This window comes from Myxine glutinosa, chromosome 4 (genome assembly GCF_964187855.1).
Source record: "Myxine glutinosa chromosome 4, kmMyxGlut1.1, whole genome shotgun sequence".
In the NCBI taxonomy this organism is placed as follows: Eukaryota; Metazoa; Chordata; class Myxini; order Myxiniformes; family Myxinidae; genus Myxine; species Myxine glutinosa.
This window is the reverse complement of record NC_136264.1, coordinates 128,873,790-128,897,500: the sequence shown is the minus strand read 5'-3', so window position 1 is coordinate 128,897,500 and position 23,711 is coordinate 128,873,790.

Below are 23,711 nucleotides of genomic sequence, written 5' to 3'. Positions count from 1 at the left end.
AATGTGTCATAATATCTCCAATGTGTCATAATATCTCCAATGTGTCTCATAATGTGTCATAATGTGTCATAATATCTCCAATGTGTCATAATATCTCCAATATGTGTCATAATGTGTCATAATGTATCTCAAATGTGTTTCTAATGTGTCATAATCAATCATTTCCGTTTATTGAAATCATTAAACAATGGACAAGGCAGTCCGAAGACTGAAATTTGTCAAGTTTACAATAATAAAACAGTATTTCATAAAACTTGCTAATATATATTGTTGTGGATATGAGAATGGTTTTTTTTTTTTGTTGTTGTAGTGTAAATTGTTGTAAAGATCACCCTCTGTAAAATGTAATGATTCCTTGTAAATGCCTCCGTAGTGTAAAGGTCAAAGGGCGTCTCGGTAGTTATTCCATAAACACCACATTGCAGGACACGATAAAACCCTTGTTCAGTAGCTTATATCTTATTATGTGTTTTAGAGTAAGGCCTTGTCTTCCATTAGAATGACACTCCATTGCACCGAGTGAAATAAGAGTAGATTCCCTTCATTCCCATTCCCAAAAACCTCCATTTCCCCTTTCGTCATTGCCAGGCCTCAATTGCCATTGCCAATTACATCCCCTCCAATTGCCGCCATTGACCACGAGGCAGGGTCGGAGAAGAAGGGCGTGTCTCCACCTCATCATAGAGGGGAGGAGTGAGCCAGCCCCGAACAACCAACCGAGCACGAGGGGTTTGGTTTGAGAGGGCGGAGGAAGAGCGATCGGGGAGGTTCGCAAAGGTTCAAGGGTGGGGCTATATATAACCCATGAGAGACGCCCCCACGAGAGATGCGCTTTTACTGAGACAAGGAGATGAGTCTGAAAAGAGAGGTCCATGACAAGAGCTGAGTTGGTCGTCAGGGGTGGTCAGTGGTTGTGTTGAGTGGTTGCGTTGGTTGCGTTGAGTTGTCGGTGGAGAAAGAGTGGTTGGACCAAGAAAGAGAGAGGAGAGAACCTGTCACGCCAGACCCCCCCACCAGCGCATCGGCTCCGACCGTGATCCGACCCGTGATCCGACCCGTGATCCCGTGCACACGACAGGATCGGTGGCATCAGCGGCCGTCGATGTCCAGCCCGACGTCCCGTGCGGGATCAAGCTCCAGCCAGCTCCGTGCCGTCCTCCCCCTCCAGCCACACACCTCCTTCCAGCCAATCCACTCTGCAATTCCCCATGTGATTCGTCTTTGTTTGTTCTGTCCTGGGTAGGTAATTAAGCTTGGATAAGGAATTCACTGTGTCACCTGCGTCTCATGTCCCTGTACATAATCGTGACTGCTCCTTTTTGCTTGTGTGTGTAAATAGTAATAAAGCCCGTTACTCTTCTGTACGTCTTCTTCCTCTTTGCATTCAGTCGCTTTAGAGTTTTCCAGATTGAGTAGCTGTGGCGCGATACGACCAACGTTCAGGGTGAATCGGGTTTTAGTCGGGGAATAACTGTTCGGCCGCGGTTACACCACCGCTCGGTAAAAATAACATCTAATCCGCGGACCGTAACAAATTGGTAGTCAGGAGTTGGGATTCGAACCTGGGACTAAATTTATTTAGCCCAAATTTTGGACACCAATTGTGTTATTACAGTAACAAATTGGTGTCGGGGAGTGAGATACGAGGCCCGAAGCGCGCTTAACGTGCTCAAAATTACGAGCTGCTGAAAATTTGTGTTTTAAAGCAAAACCTGAATTTTGAAATCGCGCCATGGCTTGTCAAGGCGACGGGATGCCGGTGGGAGAGACTCGTCTCAGGTGGAATCGACCCAGGGCCTCGGGGAAATGTATGTGGAGGAAAGGGAGGAGGAGAACATAGGCAATGTGGTTGAGGGGGTATCAGGTGCACAAAATGGCGCTCTCGCGCACGAGGTTTCAGGTGCGCAAAATGGCGCCTTTGCGCAAGCGGTTACAGCAGCACCAAATCTAGCCGCGCCCGTGACCGTAGCAGCGCCGCTGGGGGATTCGGACCTTTTTATGTTACAAATGGGGGCCCTTATGGACAGATTGGAAGCCAAAATGAGTGAGCAAATGGGGGCAATGAGGGACGAATTGGGGGGCAAAATGGGCGAAATGGGGGGCAAAATGGGAGAAATGGGGGAACGGCTAGAAGCTAAATTTGAGGGATTAGACAAGAAATTTGAGGGGTTAGACAATGGGATAGAAGGGGTGAAACATGGGTTAACGGGGGTTGAAAATAGAATGGCTGCCCAGGAGAATCAGTTAGAGGGGGTGAAAAATGGGTTAATGGGGTTAGAAAATAGGATGGAAGACAAATTGCGGGAAATAGGGGAGCAATCCGCCCGGGAAATCGAACAGATGGGGAACCAGATAGAGGAGGTGAAAATCGGGTTAGAAAGTAAATTGGATGCTCAGAGGGATGAATTGGGACAGATGAGGGTGGCATCTACAAAAGAGATGGAGGAGATGAAAGAGGAGATACGACGAGGTGTGAGTGAGGAGGTCTCGGGGGTACGCGAGGAGGTAAAGCGAGGTGAAAAGCGTATAGAGAAAGAGGTGAGAAATGGGACGGCAAAGTTACAAGGGGGAATAGAAGACCTGACGGAGGAGGTGGAACAGCTGACGGGGGGACAAAAAGAACTAACGGAGCAGGTTCAAAGGAACATTGCGGTATTAGGAGGGTTGAAAGCGACACAAAAAGAAATAAAAAATGACTTGATAGCGACACAGAGGCAATGTCAGATGGTACGTGAGGGACTGACAACGAGGTTGGACGAGGTGACAGAGGTAATGGAGACGAAGGACCGGCAGGTGAGGACGCACATAGAAACGGTCAAGGTAGCCTTAGAGGACGAACTTGAGGAGACATACCGGGAAATAAAAGAGGTGAAGGAAAAATTAGAGGAGGTGGAAGAAGGGGTGAGTGAAATTAAGAAGAGACGAAGGGAAACTAAAAAGGAAATAATGGAGGAGGTAATGGAATTGGTACAAGGTCTGTGCTCGAATCGTGATGATGTGCTCACTAACCAAATAAAGAGTTTGCAGGTGGCGAAAGAGGTGCGGAGACGAGGTGCCAAGGTGAGTGGCGATATACGAGGAAATGTACATGATGTGAGGGGAGCTTCAGTCGGCTTGGGGATTGATTTGGATCCGGGTGTTCGTGAGAGGCCGTTGGTGAAGTGTGCGACAGGTCTGGTGTGCGAAAGAGGAGGTGTGCGAGAATGTCCGACTCTGGGGTGTGTGAGGAAAAAGTGCGCGCCGAGGAGTGAGTGTGCTGTCGAGAGTGAGTCGGTCGTAGCGCGTGTGCGAGGGAGCACATGGAAGCGCGTAGTGAGTAGTGTTACAGAGGATGTAACGGAAGCGTGTACACCTCTGGTGAGTGTTACGGAGGAAGTAACGGGAGAGTGTGCGCAAGAGGATGCGCGAGAAAGGTGTGTAACGGACGGGTGCATGAGGAAAGAGTGCGCTGTCAAGAGTGAGGGAGAATGCACGCCTGTGGTGAGTGTTACAGAGGTTGTAACGGGAGAGTGTGCGCAAGAGTGTGCACGAGAAAGGTGTGTAACGGACAGGTGCATGAGGAAAGAGTGCGCTGTCGAGAGTAAGGGTGAGTGCGCTGTCAAGAGTGGTGGTGAAAGTAGTAAGAATGACACGGAGCGTGAGTTGGTTGTGACAGGTGAGAGAGGATGTACACCTGGAATGGAAGGATGCACACCTGGAATGGTAGAGCGTGTGTGGGAATGCACACTTGAGTTGGTGGTGAGGCACGTAGTTGGGTGTGCGAGTGAGAGCACACCTGTGGTTGTCACAGAGGAGGTGACCGAGAAGGGAGCACGAAGAGGTGTGTTGGTGAAGTGTGCGAGCGACGAATGTGTGCCAAGGTGTTCGGTGGTCAGGTGTGTGACCAAGTCTGTGAGCGGAATGAGTGTACCTGGGTGTGTTAGAGAAGGTGCAATGACCAAGAGCAGGGAGACAGCTGGATGTATGAGCAAGGAACGGGCTGCGGGGTGTAAGCATGCAGGTGAGGCATCGACGGTAACCGGGTTAGCGGTTAGAGCGGCTTATAGCCGAATCGGGCCCTCGGTGCGCGTCGGGCAGCTTCGCGTGCCGCGAGGACCAGCGTGGATCCGAACCACGGCGGGTTCGAAAGGACCGCCGTACGTGATCCACGCTGGGCCGTGTTTGGAACGGCGTCCGTGCTCCACTAAGCGGAGCGGGCAGCCCGATAGGAAGGGTCGTCATGGCGACCCCTTTTTGTTGAGACGTTCTGGCAGGTCGAGATCGGGCCATTGGATGGCTCCGTGCCGAGGTGGTGCGTGGGATCTCGGCCCGGGTAAACCTCCTTCCCTTCACCGAGTGTCGGACGCATCCAGCCGCCAGCACCAAACAACCCGCATTTATTGCTCGGCTTTACGAAGCCGAGCTTTAGAAGTGAATTGGCGCACCGAGAGGCATTAGTAAGGAGACTGTAATGATGAGGATAGTGGTTTGGACCCGAAATTAGAAAAAAACAAAATTTGATGATTGGCAGAGGATTGGTAGAGTGATTGGCAAATTTTTGATTGGCTGAAATTTGGTGAGCAAAATTGGTAGTGGAACGTCCCCGATGTGGTGGGATGGCAACTCTGTCATCCCTCACAAAGGGGGGCAAAGGAGCACTAGATTTATGGGGTTGATGGCAGTGAAAACTAGCCCGGGAGGGTTAGGATATATCGTGTGTAGGGCCCTAGGAGATGACATTAGGTAACGTTAAGATTAGTTAGTGACAAGGATACATGTAGTGGGGACGCAGGTAGATTAGAGTGGATGATAATGACGTGGTATGTGCTTAGTTTAAAGGGAAGACGGGGAGCACTAAGTTAGCAGGGCAACAGGTAGTTCAGATGATGCCGTGTGAGTGTTGGAGGTGTATTGAGAAGTGTATTGGAAGTGTATGGTGAACAGGTGTGATTGCACAGGTGTGCAACTGAACAGGTGTATGGAGCAGTGTTTGAGTGATAGTGATAGTGATGTGTATTGTGTTGACCAAATGGTCCAGGGAGAAGGAGGGTGCAGGGGGCACCAGGTGTGAGTGCACAGGTGTGCACCAACAGGTGTATGGAGAATGGTTGTGTGAAATACATGGAATGTGGAATATATGGAGTATTGGAATGGATGGTCGTGGAATGAGTATGGTGGAAACAATGGAGTGGAGTGGATGGTGCGAAGGTGTGAATGGGGGAAGAGTGGACCCCCATCACGAATACCCGGGGCGGGTAGTGTAAGTGTTAGGTAGAGGGTATAGGTAAATTGTGGTTGGATATTGGCATCTGTGGTGCGTGGTGGAAGAATGATGTTTGAATGGGTGCATTAGTGTTGTGGAAATGGCTGGGCGTGTAACCTGTTAGTGTGTGTAGTTGGTTTGGGCACTCCACCACTGTGAGGATGTCGGCCAGGTGAGGCCGCAGGTGGGCTCTGGGAGCCGGTAGTTGTGGATGGGGCCCGAGGATCCGGAGGACAGACCCGCGTAGCCCAGTGCCAGAGGGCACCAGGGGGGTGACAGAGCCAGGAGGGGCCTTCCCCAATTAGATAGGTTAGGGTGAGGAGCTAGGTAAACTCGGATGGCAACTACAGTGGTGGAGGTGTGCAGGTGGGTAGACTTGCTGGGAAAGCTACACGTCTCAGCCCAGAAATTGTGCAAGGGCACCGGGAGATGAATCGGGGGAGTGAGAGACCCCAAATTGAGAAGCACCACAGTTTGGTCAATGGGAATTGGTTTTTAGAACCCATAGTGTAAGTTGGCCAATGGATTTGCAGGGAAAGACCCCGGGTAGTGTAAAGTGTGTTAAAGTCATTTAGAGGATAGTTAGGATTAGGAAGTCTCCTCGCACCATCTACATCCACTCACCTGAGGTGACAGGTACTCCACACCATGCCATGTTTTGATTATTTTTTATGTGCAAATGTTTGGAATGTGAGACACATCATGACGTGGGTGTGACATTGTGCTTGATGTTCCATCTCTTCCTCCTTATGAGGATTGATGACGAATTGGGTGATGGCAAATTTTGGCTAGAGGGATTGTGGTGACGAATTTGGTATGGGAAATAAGGGGAAGACGTGACAGTAGCGATGGATTGTAAATGTGTAGATTTGTAAAAATGGGGAAGGGCAAGGGTAGTGTAGGTGACAGGGGGGTGACGTACGGTAGGGACGAGCTTTCTCACTTCGCCCTCCGTACGCATTTCGCCTTGCATTGCCTTATTGATGTGTACCCTTGTGACCTTACCCCTCGCTCATTTGTCTTTCCCCTTTTGTCTCCCACATGACCTGTGTGCCATTGGGCGCCGAGGGGAGCATGCGTGAGTCGGCCATTGTGCGCCCGGAACTCTCAGAACCAGCTGTCTGCATCGATGCACCACATGATGGACCACATGTCTGTGGCCGAGCACCACTTATGGACCCCATGTGTTGGGGCATGTCCCCTCTGCTGGAACCGGCCATGAAGGCCCGAAATCTTGCTGGCGGACCTGGGCCACAGGGCACCGATGCCCCACAGGTGAACCACACGTAGTCGGCCTGGTGGGCCATAAATAAATAAAAAGGACACGATGGGTGCAAGTTTTAATACAAATAGGCCGCCAGCAAAGAAAATGACAACAACTGGAAGAAATAATAATAGCCAGCAGAGGGAGCCGAAGAGCAAGAGACCACCTGCAGGGTTAGGGGTTGTTGTTTTTATTTTCATTGAACAATGGTGACTGCACCGATTGGTGCTTGGGGGTGTATTGGTGCGTTTTTGGGTGCTTTCATGGTGCGTCGATGCAGAGCAGACTGTCTCCCCCCCCCCCCCCCCCCCCCAGAAAGAACAATTACAGGTCCTGGGTTAGTTTTGTAAATAAAAGTAGTGTCAACTGTAAATAATGCTCCCCACCGTCAATGTATAGTTTGAAGACCATTCCGCAATTCGGTTAACTGTGGGCGTAAGTCTGTTAGGCAGGGTGCAATGGAGCAGCGGGACACATTTATTTAGGTTTTAAAACTGTCGCACTCAGGGTCAGGTTAAAAGTAGAGGGAACTACACCTATGTGTCACACTAAATTTAAGTTGTAGGCCCGGGACGTGCCTAAGAGGAGGAGGGTGCAGTGTTGTGGATTGAGAATGTTTTTTTTTTTTGTTGTTGTAGTGTAAATTGTTGTAAAGATCACCCTCTGTAAAATGTAATGATTCCTTGTAAATACCTCCGATGTGTAAAGGTCAAAGGGCGTCTCGGTAGTTATTCCATAAACACCACATTGCAGGACACGATAAAACCCTTGTTCAGTAGCTTATATCTTATTATGTGTTTTAGAGTAAGGCCTTGTCTTCCATTAGAATGACACTCCATTGCACCGAGTGAAATAAGAGTAGATTCCCTTCATTCCCATTCCCAAAAACCTCCATTTCCCCTTTCGTCATTGCCAGGCCTCAATTGCCATTGCCAATTACATCCCCTCCAATTGCCGCCATTGACCACGAGGCAGGGTCGGAGAAGAAGGGCGTGTCTCCACCTCGTCATAGAGGGGAGGAGTGAGCCAGCCCCGAACAACCAACCGAGCACGAAGGGTTTGGTTTGAGAGGGCGGAGGAAGAGCGATCGGGGAGGTTCGCAAAGGTTCAAGGGTGGGGCTATATATAACCCATGAGAGACGCCCCCACGAGAGATGCGCTTTTACTGAGACAAGGAGATGAGTCTGAAAAGAGAGGTCCATGACAAGAGCTGAGTTGGTCGTCAGGGGTGGTCAGTGGTTGCGTTGAGTGGTTGCGTTGGTTGCATTGAGTTGTCGGTGGAGAAAGAGTGGTTGGACCAAGAAAGAGAGAGGAGAGAACCCGTCACGCCAGACCCCCCCACCAGCGCGTCGGCTCCGACCGTGATCCGACCCGTGATCCGAACCGTGATCCCGCGCACACGACAGGATCGGTGGCATCAGCGGCCGTCGAGGTCCAGCCCGACGTCCCGTGCGGGATCAAGCTCCAGCCAGCTCCGTGCCGTCCTCCCCCTCCAGCCACACACCTCCTTCCAGCCAATCCACTCTGCAATTCCCCGTGTGAGTCGTCTTTGTTTGTTCTGTCCTGGGTAGGTAATTAAGCTTGTATAAGGAATTCACTGTGTCACCTGCGTCTCATGTCCCTGTACTTAATCGTGACTGCTCCTTTTTGCTTGTGTGTGTAAATAGTAATAAATCCCGTTACTCTTCTGTACGTCTTCTTCCTCTTTGCATTCGGTCGCTTTAGAGTTTTCCAGATTGAGTAGCTGTGGCGCGATACGGCCAACGTTCAGGGTGAATCGGGTTTTAGTCGGGGAATAACTGTTCGGCCGCGGTTACACCACCGCTCGGTAAAAATAACATCTAATCCGCGGACCGTAACAAATTATATATATATATATATATATATATTTACATATATATATATATATATATATATATATATATATATATATATATATATATATATATATATATAAAATAATAATAAAAATCATATAAAATTACATAAATTTACATATTATGTATCAAAATAAGTGTATGAAACAAACAAACATACATAATCAAACAATTATAAAAAAATATAACAAATTCTACCAACAAAATAACCAAAAATAGCAGAAAATTAAGAAGAACAACAAACAGATATGATGCATGTAATTGATTTTATTCACCTACATAACAGAATTAAGCATTTCACTTTCAGTCAAAAAAGGAATTATTGAATTATTGTATCTGAGTCTTACTGAGGTAATCTTATCTGAGGTAGGTCAAGATGTTGAGCATTTCTGAGTTGTATATTATATTGAGACACAGCTTGTCGGGTTGGAGGTAGAATGTGAAGGTGACGATCACATTTTAGAAGACCAAAACCAAAACGCAAGAGAAGCTCATTCCTGCGTTCGCTCAACAACTGTAAACCAAAATGAAGTTGTTGCGCATAGGACTGAATAGATGGGTACGCAATAAAACGGAGCGCAGGCTTCTGGAGACGTTCAATCTCATCACCCTGAGCCCTTGTAATGCCAGAACCCCACACGGGCATACCGAACTCCAGGAGAGGGCGAATGTACACTTTGTATATTTCAACAAGATCGGGGGCACTCACATGGAATTTCTTCAAGGTACAAAGAAAGAAGAGTTGTCGAGCAGGACGAGATACCATCTGCTGAATTTGACTATTCCACTTCCGATCAGATTGGATTACAACACCAAGGAGAGTGAGCGATTGAACTCTTTGCAGATGGATGTTACCAATGACGATGTTTAATTGGGGTGGAACATTCTGAAGAAAAGATATTTGTATAATCTTACATTTCTCCGCTTCGGTCCAACATCGTTAAGGCAACACCAATCACCAAGCGCATCAACATGGGCTTGCATCAAACTTTGCTGAGTTCTGTTCAACACTTCAACCAGGCTCGTCATCACATATTCCCAACGATATTCTGTTGTTACAGCCGCGTCATTCACCAGAACAAGGAACAAAAATTGGTCCTAGTTTCGCCCCTTGTGGAACTCTGCAGGAGAGACACAAATAATTCGATGTCTTCCCTTGATAACGAACCACCTGGGAACGATCAGAAAGGAAACTGCACACTGGAGGTAGGATGGAAGCATCAACCCCAAGCTGAATGAGCTTTTCCATGACCTTGGAGTGGTTGACCAGGTAGAAGACCTTATTAAAGTCGAAAGTGCAAATGTTCGCATAATAACCTCGTTGGTCAAGATGTTGATGTATAACGTCCAGCATATGGACTAAATAGTGGTTTATAGAACTTCCTGTCATGCTTCCAAACTGTGCAGGATCAATATGAGGTTTAAAATCAACCAGTCAGCAAGAAAACTCTCAAACACCCCAGCTAAAACAGAGGGAAATGAGATGGGCCGAGCTGATCAAATTCAGTAACACGAGTCGTGTTAGGAATTGCACATACTGAAGCACATTTCTACTTAACAGGGAAGTTACCATTCTGTAAGCATTTGTTAAATATCTTTGTAACAGGGCCTGAGATTTCCAGTGCACACTCTTTGAAAAGACGAGCAGGTAGGCCTACATCACTGGGATGAGGTGCCTTAGATGCGTTGAGACATCGAAGGCTAAAGTAAACCTCGTGTTGCTGGATTGTTGGTGGAGGCACAGCAGCCGGAAGATATTCTGTAAGAGGTGCAAGGTCCAGCGGAGGTAACATAGTACAGATAGGGGGAAATGCTTGTGCAGATCATTAGCGAGCTGGTGAGGAGATTGGTCAGCAAAAGCAAGATTATAGGACGGCTTCTTCATTCCGGTCAACAATCTGATCTGTCGATGCCATTTTGCAGGCTCTGATCTTAAAAGGTATTCCAGTTTGTTCTGAAAGTAAGACACCTCGGCCTTTCTGATATGATGCTGAATAGTGGGGTGCCCGGACACTCAGTCATTTCAAATTGATGCAAAAGTTTCGTTTTCAGTACCAATTTGAAGGTAATGGCCAATAGAGCAATTTTGGTTCGAGTGGCAAGCACTCATATAAAAAAAAATATTTGGGGGGGGGGGGGGGCGGATTTGGAGGATTTTTTTCGTCACGAATCTTCCCCATATCCACCTGCGTTGTCACCCGAAGGGTCCCTCAACTCTTGCACCAAGTCAGATTTGTTGGTATACATCGTGGAAGCCAGTACGAGTAGCGCCAGATGTTTACGACTTCATTGCTATTGACGGTGGAGTACTGATACACTCACTTCCTGGTACAACTGTCCAAGGAAACACCTTTGATTCATATTTCGACAAGGTATTCTGCCCAAGATTTCGCCACGACTTGAAAAGATCGACAAGAGTAGACATTATCTGGGTCCAGTATCGTGCACTGACAATCAAAGGAGGCACAAGGGGAAAACGAGGAACAGGCACCCGACAACACGTATCTGGTACTGCCAAAATCCCAGGAAATTGGCAGAAGTTTCTGGCGAACGTTGATAACAAGAAGGAACTGTTCTCATTCCTGTCAAAAAAGATAACAGAAGGACAGTTCCCAGATGACAAGGATGTCTACATCACTGCAGGTGATCAAGTCCACCATGTTGGAAACAGTCCACCAATGGATCAATGCAACCATGAGGAAGCTGACACTCGTGTCCTAGTACATCTCCACCACTCCCTCCAAACATCGTCACTTAGGATGGTTCATACTGGAGACACAGATGTTGTCGTAATCCTTCTGAGTAATTTCCATCACATCAAGGCTCTGAATCCGACCGCAGAAATCTGGATCTCCTTCAAAGCAGCAAAGACAACCAGAATGATCTACCTGAACACTATCGCCACAAACCTGGGCACAACAACGTGCAAAGCCATGGCCCTCTTCCACGCATTCACTGGATCAGACAGCATGTCTTCCTTCAAGTTTAAGGGTAAGCAACACTGCTGCAAGTTGATGCACGAAGTGCCATCCCTCATGGATGAACTTGCAACTATCGTCGACACTCCATTCCAAACATCGTCAAGGCTGAAAGAAGTGGCAACGAACTTTGTCTGTGGGCTGTACTCCAATGAGTCAAACGAGGACAATGACGTTGACCTCGTCCGAATGAGGGTGTTCTCACAGAAGACTAGGGACGTGCAGAGAATTCCCCCAACGAGTGATGCTTTGGATCAACATCTCAAAAGGAGCGTCTTCCAAGCGAGCATCTGGACAACAGCCCAAAGGTTCATGATGCCTGTCAACAACCCCACTAATCATGGGTGGAAGGAAGAGGATGGCAAGCTGCTTCCCATTTGGACCTCGCTGCCCCTCGTGAAGGATGTATTCCACCCGGATGTGAAGTGCTCTTGCACAAGTACCTGCACTCTGTGCAAGTGCATGAGGGCAAAGTTGAAGTGCACACGTCTGTGCAAGTGCAAATGTGAGAAGTAGCTGGACCAGAACAATTTCCAATACTGACATGTATATATATATGGTCGATTTGTTAGCCACTTTCTTATTAAAACTATTGTTCAAGGAGTTATTCAAGCAATAATTGTCTGAGCAGTTACTCACCACCATATCGTAGCACAGTTAAAAGATAAATAAAAATGTCACTATATCATTGGGTCCGAGTATAATTGTCCAGTTTATTTTAAAAAAACATGTTTCAGCTTACCGGGCCTATGCCCTTTGGTCTTTTTTTGTGAATATGCGCCGATACCGGCAAAATTATTGCTTCTATCGGCAATATGCTCCAAAGCCAGTCGCCGACTGGGCATCTTCCGTCGTGCGAAGTCCTTCCTTGGCACACCTGAGCTCCTCACCACATACAAGGCTTTCATCTGCAGCTCAATGGAATACTGTTCTCCCCTCTGGGCCGGTGCTCCTGCCTCACACCTAGCTCGGCTTCACGCGGTTGAAACCAAAGCTTTCAGAATCATTGGAATCTCCCACGATGAAGCTAACTCCGAGGGCCTTTCACTCACTCACCACAGGCAGGTTGGTGGTCTTTTCGTCTTCTACCGACTCCTCTCCGGCCTTGCTCCTCCAGCTCTCTCTGGGCTCTGTCCCCCAACTATGCCTGCAGGTCGCACAAGATCTGCCTGCAACCCTCTAATGGTCAAACTGCCAAAATAAAGACTCTCTGCTCACCTTCACTCCTTCATTCCTCTTTTCTCCCGCCTCTGGGACAAACTCCCTCACTCTATTCAATCCCACTCCTCCCTCCAGGTCTTTAAAACAGCTGTTCACCACCATCTCTTATCTTTCCCCATCCATAACCATGATCTTTTTTACCCCCGCTGAATTTTTTATTTTTTTTTGTATACTGAATCGAGGCTCGTGAAAGAGCTGACATTTACTTCACAAACAAATCAACCAGACAAACAAAATATATAAAAAGAGGGAGCGGAAGACAAGAGAAGGGGAAGCACACAAACACTTGAGAGCACACAACATTTAAGAGCAGGGAGATGTGTGGGAGGGAGAGGGCTTGGGGGGAGGAGGCGGGGAAACGGGGGGGGGGGGGAGGGGGTGGGAGAAGTATAAAACACAAGGACACCAAGGACTTCCAGGACAGAAGTTGGTATTTCAATAAAGTGGAATTGGGGTGAAATTAGCGGGGATAAAAAAGATCAAGGTTTTGGATGGGGGAAGATCAGATATGGTGGTGAACAGCTGTTTTAAAGACCTGGAGGGTGGAGTGGGATTAAAGAGAGTGAGGGAGTTTGTTCCAGAGGTGGGAGAAAAGAGGAATGAAGGAGTGAAGGTGAGCAGAGAGTCTTGATTTTGGCAGTTTAACCATAAGAGGGTTGCAGGCAGATCTTGTGCGACCTGTAGGAATATTTGCTGGACAGAGCCCAGAGAGAGCTGGGGGGGCAAGGCCAGAGAGGAGTCGGTAGAAGACGGAAAGACCACCAACCTGCCTGCAGTGAGTGAGTGAGAGGCCCTTGGAGTTAGCTTCATCGCGGGAGTTTCCAATGATTCTGAATGCTTTGGTTTCAACAGCGTGAAGACGAGCTAGGTGTGAGGCAGGAGCACCAGCCCAGAGGGGAGAGCAGTATTCCATTGAGCTGCGGATAAAAGCCTTGTATGTGGGGAGGAGCTCAGGTGTGCCAAGGAAGGACTTCGCATGACGGAGGATGCCCAGTCGGCGACTGGCTTTGGAGGCCAGATTTGAAATGTGGTTTTCCCAGGAAAGATCATGGCAGATAGTGAGACCCAAAAGCTTGAGTGACAGAACTTCTTGGAGAGGATTATTCAGAAAGTGGATGGGAGGGTTGTCCAGTCGGTCTTTTCGGAGAGACATCGTAAGAGTGTGAGATTTGTCAGGATTGAAAGACATGTTCCACTTGTATGCCCAGTCTGTGATTTTGTCCAGGTCTGCAGAGAGTGAGGAGGCTGCAGGCTGCCGATCTGAGGGATGAAGAATGGAGCGACAGAGAGTAGAGTCATCAGCAAAGAGATAGAGATGATTTTCAAGAGAGTCAGAGAGATCATTGATGAAGACCAGAAAAAGCACAGGGCCCAGAACACTGCCTTGGGGAACTCCAGCCTGAACAGGAAGAGGAGATGAGAGAAACCCATTCAGGGCCACACGTTGACTACGACTAGAGAGAAAGTCCGCCAGCCATGCGTGGAGATTTCCATGGATACCAAAAGAGGAGAGTTTGGTGAGCAGAGCGGGGTGCCAGACCGTATCGAAGGCACGTGATATGTCAAGGGAGACAGCTCTAATTTCCTGTTTGGCATTGAGGACCTCCATCCATTGTTGAGAAAACAGAAGCAGCATGTCCAGAGTAGAGTGACCAGGTCTGAAACCAAATTGATGATCAGAGATCAAGCCATTGGAGAAGAGGAAAGATTTCATATCTGAAGCAATGATGGATTCCATGACTTTGCTGATAATTGGGAGAAGGCTGATTGGTCTGTCGTTGCTGGGATCTGTTTTTGCACCTTTTTTGTGCAAAGCGGTGATGTTGGCAGATTTCCAAGCAGATGGCAAATGACCTTGAGCAAAAGAGAGGGTGAAGAGAACAGAGAGAGGGAGTGAAAGAGCAGAAGAACAGGATTTTAGGACCCATGGGCTGATGCCGTCAGGTCCAGTTGCAGAATCAGAGTGGAGGGTTGACAGAAACTTTTCCACCTTGTCAGGAGGAAAGGACACAGAGTCCAGGAGCAGCTGGGTACAGTGGGTACAGAGAGGGATGGGTTTGGGACACAAGATTAGAGGCAAACACAGAGTTGAGGCATTCAGCTTTTTCACGTGCGGAGTCAGCCGTGTGGCCGTTTGAGGTGAGGGAGGGGATGGAGGGGGAACAAACACCAGAAACAGATTTGACCAGATGCCACCAGGATTTGGAAGAGGGAGACAGATAAGAGAGTTCTGTCCCGAGAACGGAGAGATATTGTTTCCTGGCTCTCCTGAGGGTGGACACACACTTGTTTCGGGCTTTGTGAAAGGAAATGAGATTTCCTTCCGTTGGATTTGCTTTCCAGGAGACGAAAGCAAGTTGTTTCTGGGCAATAGCCTCACCACAAGATTCCTTGTACCATGGACGGGAGGAAGGGTATGACAACTGAAGACGAGATGGGATAAATCTGTGCATGAGAGAGAGCAATTTACTTTGGAAGAATTCCCAGGATGAGTTAATGTCAGAGGCGGTAGAGATGGGAGACCAGTCCAGATGATTGATGGCTGCTTGAAGACCGTGCCAGTTGGCCTGGGTGAAATGCCAGACTCGTCGACGCTGAGGAGGCTCTCTGAGAATGGTCAGAGAGATGTCCACTTTAACAAGCACATGATCAGATGAGCCGATTGGAGCAGAAGAAGAGCAGCAGACATTTTCAGGGAAGTTAGTCATAACCAAGTCCAGAAGAGAAGATGCTCCGTTGACTGAGATCCGGGTCGGGAAATTGACAGATTGTGTCAGTCCCAGTGAGTCGCAGAAGTCCTTTGCTGAAGAGCCATGGCTGGTGAGAGAGGTACTGTGGAAGAGTAACTCAGCGTAACTTATTAATTGGCACTGGTAACTTATTAATTAACCTGGTAACAAAGCAAATACATTTTACATGCAAACTCTGTGAAGGACGAGTTTGTAAATGAGTTAGGAATGTGTATGAACAATGTAATCTCTTGAAACACCTGGTCAAGGCCCCAGGCTAGAGCACCCCCCCCTGCTGTGTAAATGGAAATCACAGCAGGAGGGGAGCGAGCTGATGCCAGGACTCGGTGCGATGCATGACCTCGGGACATTAGCGGAGAGGAGATTAAGTCCAGTTTGGCGATATAACGAGAGCAAACGTTGAGTAAAGGGACTTGTCCTCAGAAGCCCTGCCGGACGGAACGATGGAATGAACGAGTACTTGCTACGTGAAGCGCTGACCGAACGGGAGTGTCGGATGAACGAGAAGGACCAGCGAAAAGAGTTAACCTGATCCATTATATTATGCGGTATCATTTTGGTAATTGGATGAAGTGAATACAGTTTAATAAACTAGACCTTTTGTAACCTGTGTCCGGTCATTGGAGTCCTGTGAGTCCCCCAGTACAAATTCCCTGACAATCTTGGAGGCACCGCTGACATCAACTGGACACAAACAAGTCTTTAAAAGGTGAGTGTGTCTTGTTTGGTCCAATATGATTTACGAACTTGGAAGTTATGGGTACATACATGGGGGAGCAGGTGGTCTGGGGCTTCTTTGCGCACCGATGCCGCGATATAGGTGGCGTGAGCCATCACGAATGGGATTTCGATAAACGACTGTAGCAATTTATTCGTTTTTTTTTTCTAAATGATTTCTGTAAATACGTATTTTTGCGCTGGTTATTAAAGGGCCTTACTGTGACCTGGAAGCGGGCGGAGCAAGTGTGCACCTTGCGACCGCTTGCTTCCAGGACGTGTAAGGCCGGTACACTCGTTTACCCACCCGCACACGGATAAAGTACTACTTTTTTTTTGCACTTGTTCGAAGCACTTGACTTGCTCGGCGCTCGACGAGCGACAGGGAACCGGGAAACGGAATTATATTTATATATATATATATATTTCCAATATGGTACACCGGCCACAACGATTTTAGCGATTATCCGAGTTTTTTTTTTTTGTTTTTTTTTTTTAACGATTTCTGTAAATATGTATTTTTCCTGCGCTGTGTAATTCTTCTGACACGCGCCACGAAGAAACGCACCACTGATGTGCATGAAGCGACTTGTTTGCCGGTTCGGTAAGGTCCGTCCGTACACGTGTACAATCGTGTACACCCGTTTTAAATAAATAATTTTTTTTTTCAGTTTTCCCGCCATGCCTATAAATTCATGACAGACAACCCCCCCTCATGCCGGTCCAGAATTATGATGAAAGATGGCGATGGAGGAAAAAAAAAATGCATCAAATATAAAAATTGATCTGCTTGATGTTAGTTTAAGGGCTGTTCCAAATTATCCTGATTATGAGAGATAATTACAGGAAATGTGTACTGTTCTTGTTTGGAGATTATAAGACAAAAACAGCAGAGTGGGAATCGGCAGACAATGGAACAGCTAGCGACGAGTGTTTTGTGAGTAGCAACCACTCTCTGGTCGAGGCTCATAAAAAAAAAAAAAAAAATTGATACTTATTGATTTGGCACTTGTTGGAACTTGTTGGAACTTGTTGTTGGAACTTGCTGTTGGCACTTGTTGGAACTTGTTGGAACTTGTTGTTGGAACTTGTTGTTGGAACTTGCTGTTGGAACTTGTTGTTGGAACTTGTTGTTGGAACTTGCTGTTGGCACTTGTTGGAACTTGTTGGAACTTGTTGTTGGAACTTGTTGTTGGAACTTGCTGTTGGCACTTGTTGGAACTTGTTGGAACTTGTTGTTGGAACTTGCTGTTGGAACTTGCTGTTGGAACTTGTTGGAACTTGTTGTTGGAACTTGCTGTTGGCACTTGTTGGAACTTGTTGGAACTTGTTGTTGGAACTTGTTGTTGGAACTTGCTGTTGGAACTTGCTGTTGGAACTTGTTGTTGGAACTTGTTGTTGGAACTTGCTGTTGGAACTTGTTGTTGGAACTTGTTGGAACTTGTTGTTGGAACTTGCTGTTGGAACTTGTTGTTGGAACTTGTTGGAACTTGTTGTTGGAACTTGCTGTTGGAACTTGTTGGAACTTGTTGTTGGAACTTGTTGTTGGAACTTGCTGTTGGCACTTGTTGGAACTTGTTGGAACTTGTTGTTGGAACTTGCTGTTGGAACTTGCTGTTGGAACTTGTTGGAACTTGTTGTTGGAACTTGCTGTTGGAACTTGCTGTTGGAACTTGTTGGAACTTGTTGTTGGAACTTGCTGTTGGAACTTGTTGTTGGAACTTGTTGTTGGAACTCGTTGTTGGAACCCGTACTTATTTAATTAATTACATTTCTTATTACATTACAGTAATTACATTACAGTAATTACCTGGGGTAATTACAGTAATTACAGTTCCGGTAATTACAGTAATTACAGTAATCATTACAGTAATTGCAGTAATCTTATTACAGTAATTACATTACATTAACTCAGGCACCTTTTGAGTAAGGAAGCTGATATGTGGACATGACACTGACCAAGGGATGTGGCTGTCAAGGAAAATATTGATTTATTGATTAATCATTTAATAAATTAACTCGTTGATTTATAAATGACTTATTTAATTAAAATTCCTGAGAGATACATCTTCGGATGAAATACTTGCAGATTGGTTATGCTATGAGCCAATTGATTAAGGAAAATATTTTGTGATGGCCATATTGGCAATTTCGTGGCCATATTCGTGGCAACTCAGTTAGTGCCACTGCACCTTTAAAATGCATCCCTGCGTTCATTTTTCGATCGATTGAGTTGAAATTTTGAACAATCGGATCTGGACTGTCGTTGTTAACGACTCTAGCATGCACTCGTCCAATCAGGATGGAGCGGTATGGTCCCCGGATTATCACTGCCCGCAGTTTTAATTAATTTTACTTTCCTCTTGGTCATATAATTTTGAAGACATGCATGTCATGATAGAGGAAATGTTTGTTCTGTTGAACGGAATAAATGTTGTTTATTTGAGTGGATGGGTATTTTTGTGTATTTTGTATATATTTTCACGACTAATTCCAGTTAACATCCTGCAAAATTTGCTCGTTTGCTGGCCGAGTCGAAATTGCGTTGAGTTTCTATGGCATGCGCCATTAAAAGCGCTGTGTAATGGTTGAGCTCCCTTTATTTCGTTTTGGTCATGCGGATGAGCAGACAAAGTGACGAATGCTGCGGCTGGAGCAGTAGAAGCGATGTTTTTTTTAATGGAAACGATGTAATGAGTAATTAAAAGTGGGAGGGGGCAACACCACGCATACCTCTTTTAAGGTGTATATAAACCCTGGAATAAACGTGGGAGGGGGCAACACCACGCATACCTCTTTTAAGGTGTGTATAAACCCTGGAATATTTCAGCAATCAATACAATGCTGAAACTATGTAAGTTAATTTAATGAGTAATTTAATGAGTAATTTAATGAGTAATTTAATGAGTAATTTAATGAGTAATTTAATGAGTAATTTAATGAGTAATTTAATGAGTAATTTAATGAGAAATTTAATGAGTAATTTAATGAGTAATTTAATGAGTAATTTAATGAGTAATTTAATGAGTAATTTAATGAGTAATTTAATAAGTAATTTAATAAGGAATTTAATGAGGAATTTAATGAGGAATTAAAAGTGGGAGGGGGCAACACCACGCATACCTCTTTTAAGGTGTGTATAAACCCTGGAATAAACGTGGGAGGGGGCAACACCACGCATACCTCTTTTAAGGTATGTATAAACCCTGGAATATTTCAGCAATCAATACGATGCTGAAATGATGTAATTTACTGTGTAAGAGGGTCGACCTTGGGTTTGTTTGGGTTTGTTGTTTATTTTTGTGGGTGTGTATTTTTGTGTATTTTGGATATATTTTCACGACTAATTCCAGTTAACATCCTGCAAAATTTGCTCGTTTTCTGGCCGAGTCGAAATTGCGTTGAGTTTCTATGGCATGCGCCATTAAAAGCGCTGTGTAATGGTTGAGCTCCTTTTATTTCGTTTTGGTCATGCGGATGAGCAGACAAAATGACGAATGCTGCGGCTGGAGCAGTGGAAGCGATTTTTGAATTGTTCAATGATTATTCGATACTGTTATGACTTATTGTCAATAGGTATACTAAGTGGCCATGAGGTAGCCTGTTGCTATGTACAGTTTTATTCTATTGTTGATTATACCACATAACTGTGGTGATAAAGGAAATGTTCGTTTTAAATAGATGATTATGATATGACCATGACTATAAAATCATGATGATTATTATGAATGATATCATAGGGTTCAAATGCAGAATGATTGCATGAACTTGGGAAAGAACTTTCAAGCCCTATGGGATAAATTGGGTGTTACAAGCGATGGAGCTTCAAAATTTAGCATGATTGAAGGAATTTACAGTCTTATTTCAGGAGTTTTACGAAATTTAAATTGCCAAGAGATTTTGGATACTATTAAAAGGAAAATGATGAGATATTTTTCCCAAAGAACTTTAATATCTGCCATCCATTTTGGCTGTCTCACGAATGAAGGATGAGTTGCCTTTAGTGGTTGCAAAGAAAATTTGTGGAGACCAGGCAAAATGGGAAAATATGTCAGATATGACCCTAGGACAGGACGGTGATTCATCAATTGACATGAGGTACGAATCTGAGGTGACGACCGATGAAATTCGATCTCAGTCAATGGATGGACCTGTCCTGACATCATTGGAAAAAGGGCTTATGCAAGGAGACATCCAAAATGATTAATTTGATTTATTGATGAATATTGATGAATTAATTGAAATTGAATAATTGATTGAATTGTTAATTGATTGAATCTAATTGATTGAATTTAATTGCATAAATTGAACTGAATAAATTGAATTGAATATATTGATTGTTTGATTGATGAAAATGCGGTCTCAAGAAAGAAGCTTTGATATATTTGCGAGATATTATCAATGTGGAGACAACCTGGGAAAATTGAGCAAGGTGGTGAGTTTATATACAGATATATATGTGCGGTTACCATTGTGTGATTTCCCCGTCAAACAGAGCGGACACCTGAGGATTCACCCATTTCATACTGACCCTCCGGCTCATCTGCAAATACTGATCTGTGAGATTGGATTGTGCAAAAGCCACAGCTGAGGGAGATTCTCTGGAAATCACCGTGTGAACAGGTGGAGAGATCCTTCCTGGAGGTACGAGTGAAGCTTTAGAGGAACCTGGAACAAGCTACAACACATCCAACGCTACTTTGATAAAAGGCAGAATGGGAAATGGAGCCTGCAAGAATACACAAGGACAACCAGAAATTCCACAAAAAGGTACTTGTACACATCATATGTACGACCGTTATGGTGCCGAAGCTATAAGGCAGGTCGAGAATTGGTATTTGTGGACAAAGGGACATGATGAGGAGTTTCCAAGAGATGGTACATTCGAGCGAAGTCGATTGGAAAGATTGGAACAAAGATTGAAAGCCAGGAAGAGACAGAATCTAACGGTAGACTGGCTTGCATTCCATCTTTGGGATGGTGAATCCAGACAACGGGAACAGCAAGAACGGATAACGGATCTAGAACTTAAAATAAAAAGGATACAGGATACAGTGGAGGAGACAAATGCACAACTGCCCTCGAAATTAGGAACGAAAGTGACAGTTGTCCCATCAGATTTCCAGTTGTCTCCCCAAAAAGGACGGTACAGAGAATTTTTTCGTGTTTCAGGAGATAACGAGAGATTGCAGTGGCAACTCAGGGATGTAGAGATGCAGCCCAGCAATACAAGTGCACAGGTGCACAGATCAGACAACGACAGAAACCGGTGTTTCAAATGTGGACGGATGGGACATTGGAAAAGAGGATGTCCGTATACCAAAAGGAAGACAAGTTAATAGGGTAAACCAAGATCAAGGGTACCAGTGCTGACCGATACCTCAGACAATGATTAGGCCTTCATTGCTGCAAATCCCAAATGATGATTGGCCTCAACAGATTCGATTACTGGACAAACATGAATAACTGTCGATGATTCTTGTGTTTGAAAAGTTTTCAGAGCAAGAATGATTCATTTTTTCTTTTTGCTTGTTAACAAATTAATAATTAATTGATCAAATGCCAAAATTGGATCTTCTATTTTGGGCACAGCAATTTTAAATTTACAAAGTTTGGAACAATTGCGTTGCAATTGTTGGCAAACCAAGTAACAAGAGTCACATGATGATCAGGTGGGAATTTCGGACTATTGTTCCGCACGATTGATAGGTCAATGGTCGACTGACATGCAAATGGGTGTGTAGTCAAAATTTGGATAGATTATTGTGAAGGCAGAAAGGGTAATTTCAATTTGACATCATAAGGGTTTTCTAAGAATGGACTTTTGGTTTATTTGTCTATAAGCATTTTGAATTTGATTGACAAATTTTATGAAATTGAAATAAAATTGACACCCATCTGATCTGTAAATAATGGTTCCAACGCAAACAAATATGCATAATGCATGTGTGTGTGTGTTTTTGTGTATCAATCTTACAAGATTGTTGACACCGACAGTGTGCCTGTCTGGAAATGGATAGTTATATGTGGATGGGATTGGGATATGTGGATGGGATTGAATATCCAGAGAATCCGTAAAATAAAATAGAAATATAATTTGATTATGAACATTATCTCTTTTGTCAAGGGAAATGGAATATAAAAAAAATTTGATGTGCTGAGTTATGAGCAGCCATTAATTAATAGTAAAATTGTGAGTAATTTTGGGATTCCATTTTTGATAGAATGTATATGAGAATAACATCTATTTATGGATATGAGCTTCATAAAAGGAAATGAGGAAGTACAAAATCATCCAAATGTGGGAGAGGTCTTACACTGACTTCCCAGAATACTCTGCTCATGGATTTTATATATATAAACTTGAATTTTATCAGCATATAAATTGTGCTGTATGTATGGATGTGTTTTAGGCATAGATGATATGGGAAAAGAGTAAAGAAAATTTTGCTGGTTTGAACTATTGTGGGTTTTCAGTTCTGGAGTTTAAACAAAGTCACTGGTTAACAGATGAGAAAGGATAGTAAATAAATTATTCCCTGCTGGGCAAATTAAGTACGATATTACTAAGACTTATGAGAGCTATTGTTCCGCCTTACAGCAGTGGAAAATTATTGGAAAAAATTAGATCCAACATAATGAATCTATAAAAGAATGTGATAGGGATAATATCCTCAATTTGTACTAATTATTTGATTGTGGGTAAAGGAATTAAGTCATCGTAGTGGATTGTTAACAGCAGCCTGAAAATGTCCTGAGAGTGTGCATCCATGTAATCAGAAATCCCAGATTTGTTTTTTACAAACAACATTTTGGTAGAGGTCTTGTGTGGAACACTTCCTTGGTAGATAAAAACGGTACTGCATGCTGGCAGCCACTTTTGCGGCCAGTTAGGCCAAACAAATTGAGAGGAAATTGTAGTTAAATACGTAAGTTACACATGGCTATTTGTAAAAAAGGAAATTTGTTGAGATGGGAAACATTTTTTCGAAGGTTTATTAAGGTGTTATAATATGACATGTGGCAAGGCAAACTATTGGATGGGAAAATTAGATCTGGCTATAGAATAAATTTATTGACCCCTTGAAGTTAATCCTTCGAATCATTGTTTCACTGGCATTTTTATTCAAATTGGAAATAGTTTGGTAGAGCTTTGGTTAAAACCTTTGGTTGCGGTATCTTGGAACGAATTGATAAACCATAGGAGATTGATAAGAATAGAAACAAATATGGACCCAAAATAGAAAGTTGGATTCATGCCTCTCATTGCAAGCAAGCACATGGGGCTAAGGTGGACGATCCCACAGAAAATGAGGCTGCACCTAGCAGCCCAGCAGAACATTCAGTGGTAGAAAAATGATAGTCGTGATATACATTCATTTGAATTACATTTTAACACCCCTTGCATTGATAAACATTACATTTTCAACATGTGATATTCCTACTTGGAATAGTGACATTTATTTGCCTACATGACATACAATTACCTGCTGATATTAATACAGCATGAGTGAAAAAATGTATCACAACTACACTCATGATCAGGGGATTGAGTTCAACCCCGGGAGATAGGGGGATCAGGGTAAGACAAATAATCTGATTATGTTACATATTAAGGGATTTTCTTTATTTACCTTTTAGGAAGCTTGTTAGTTTGGTACA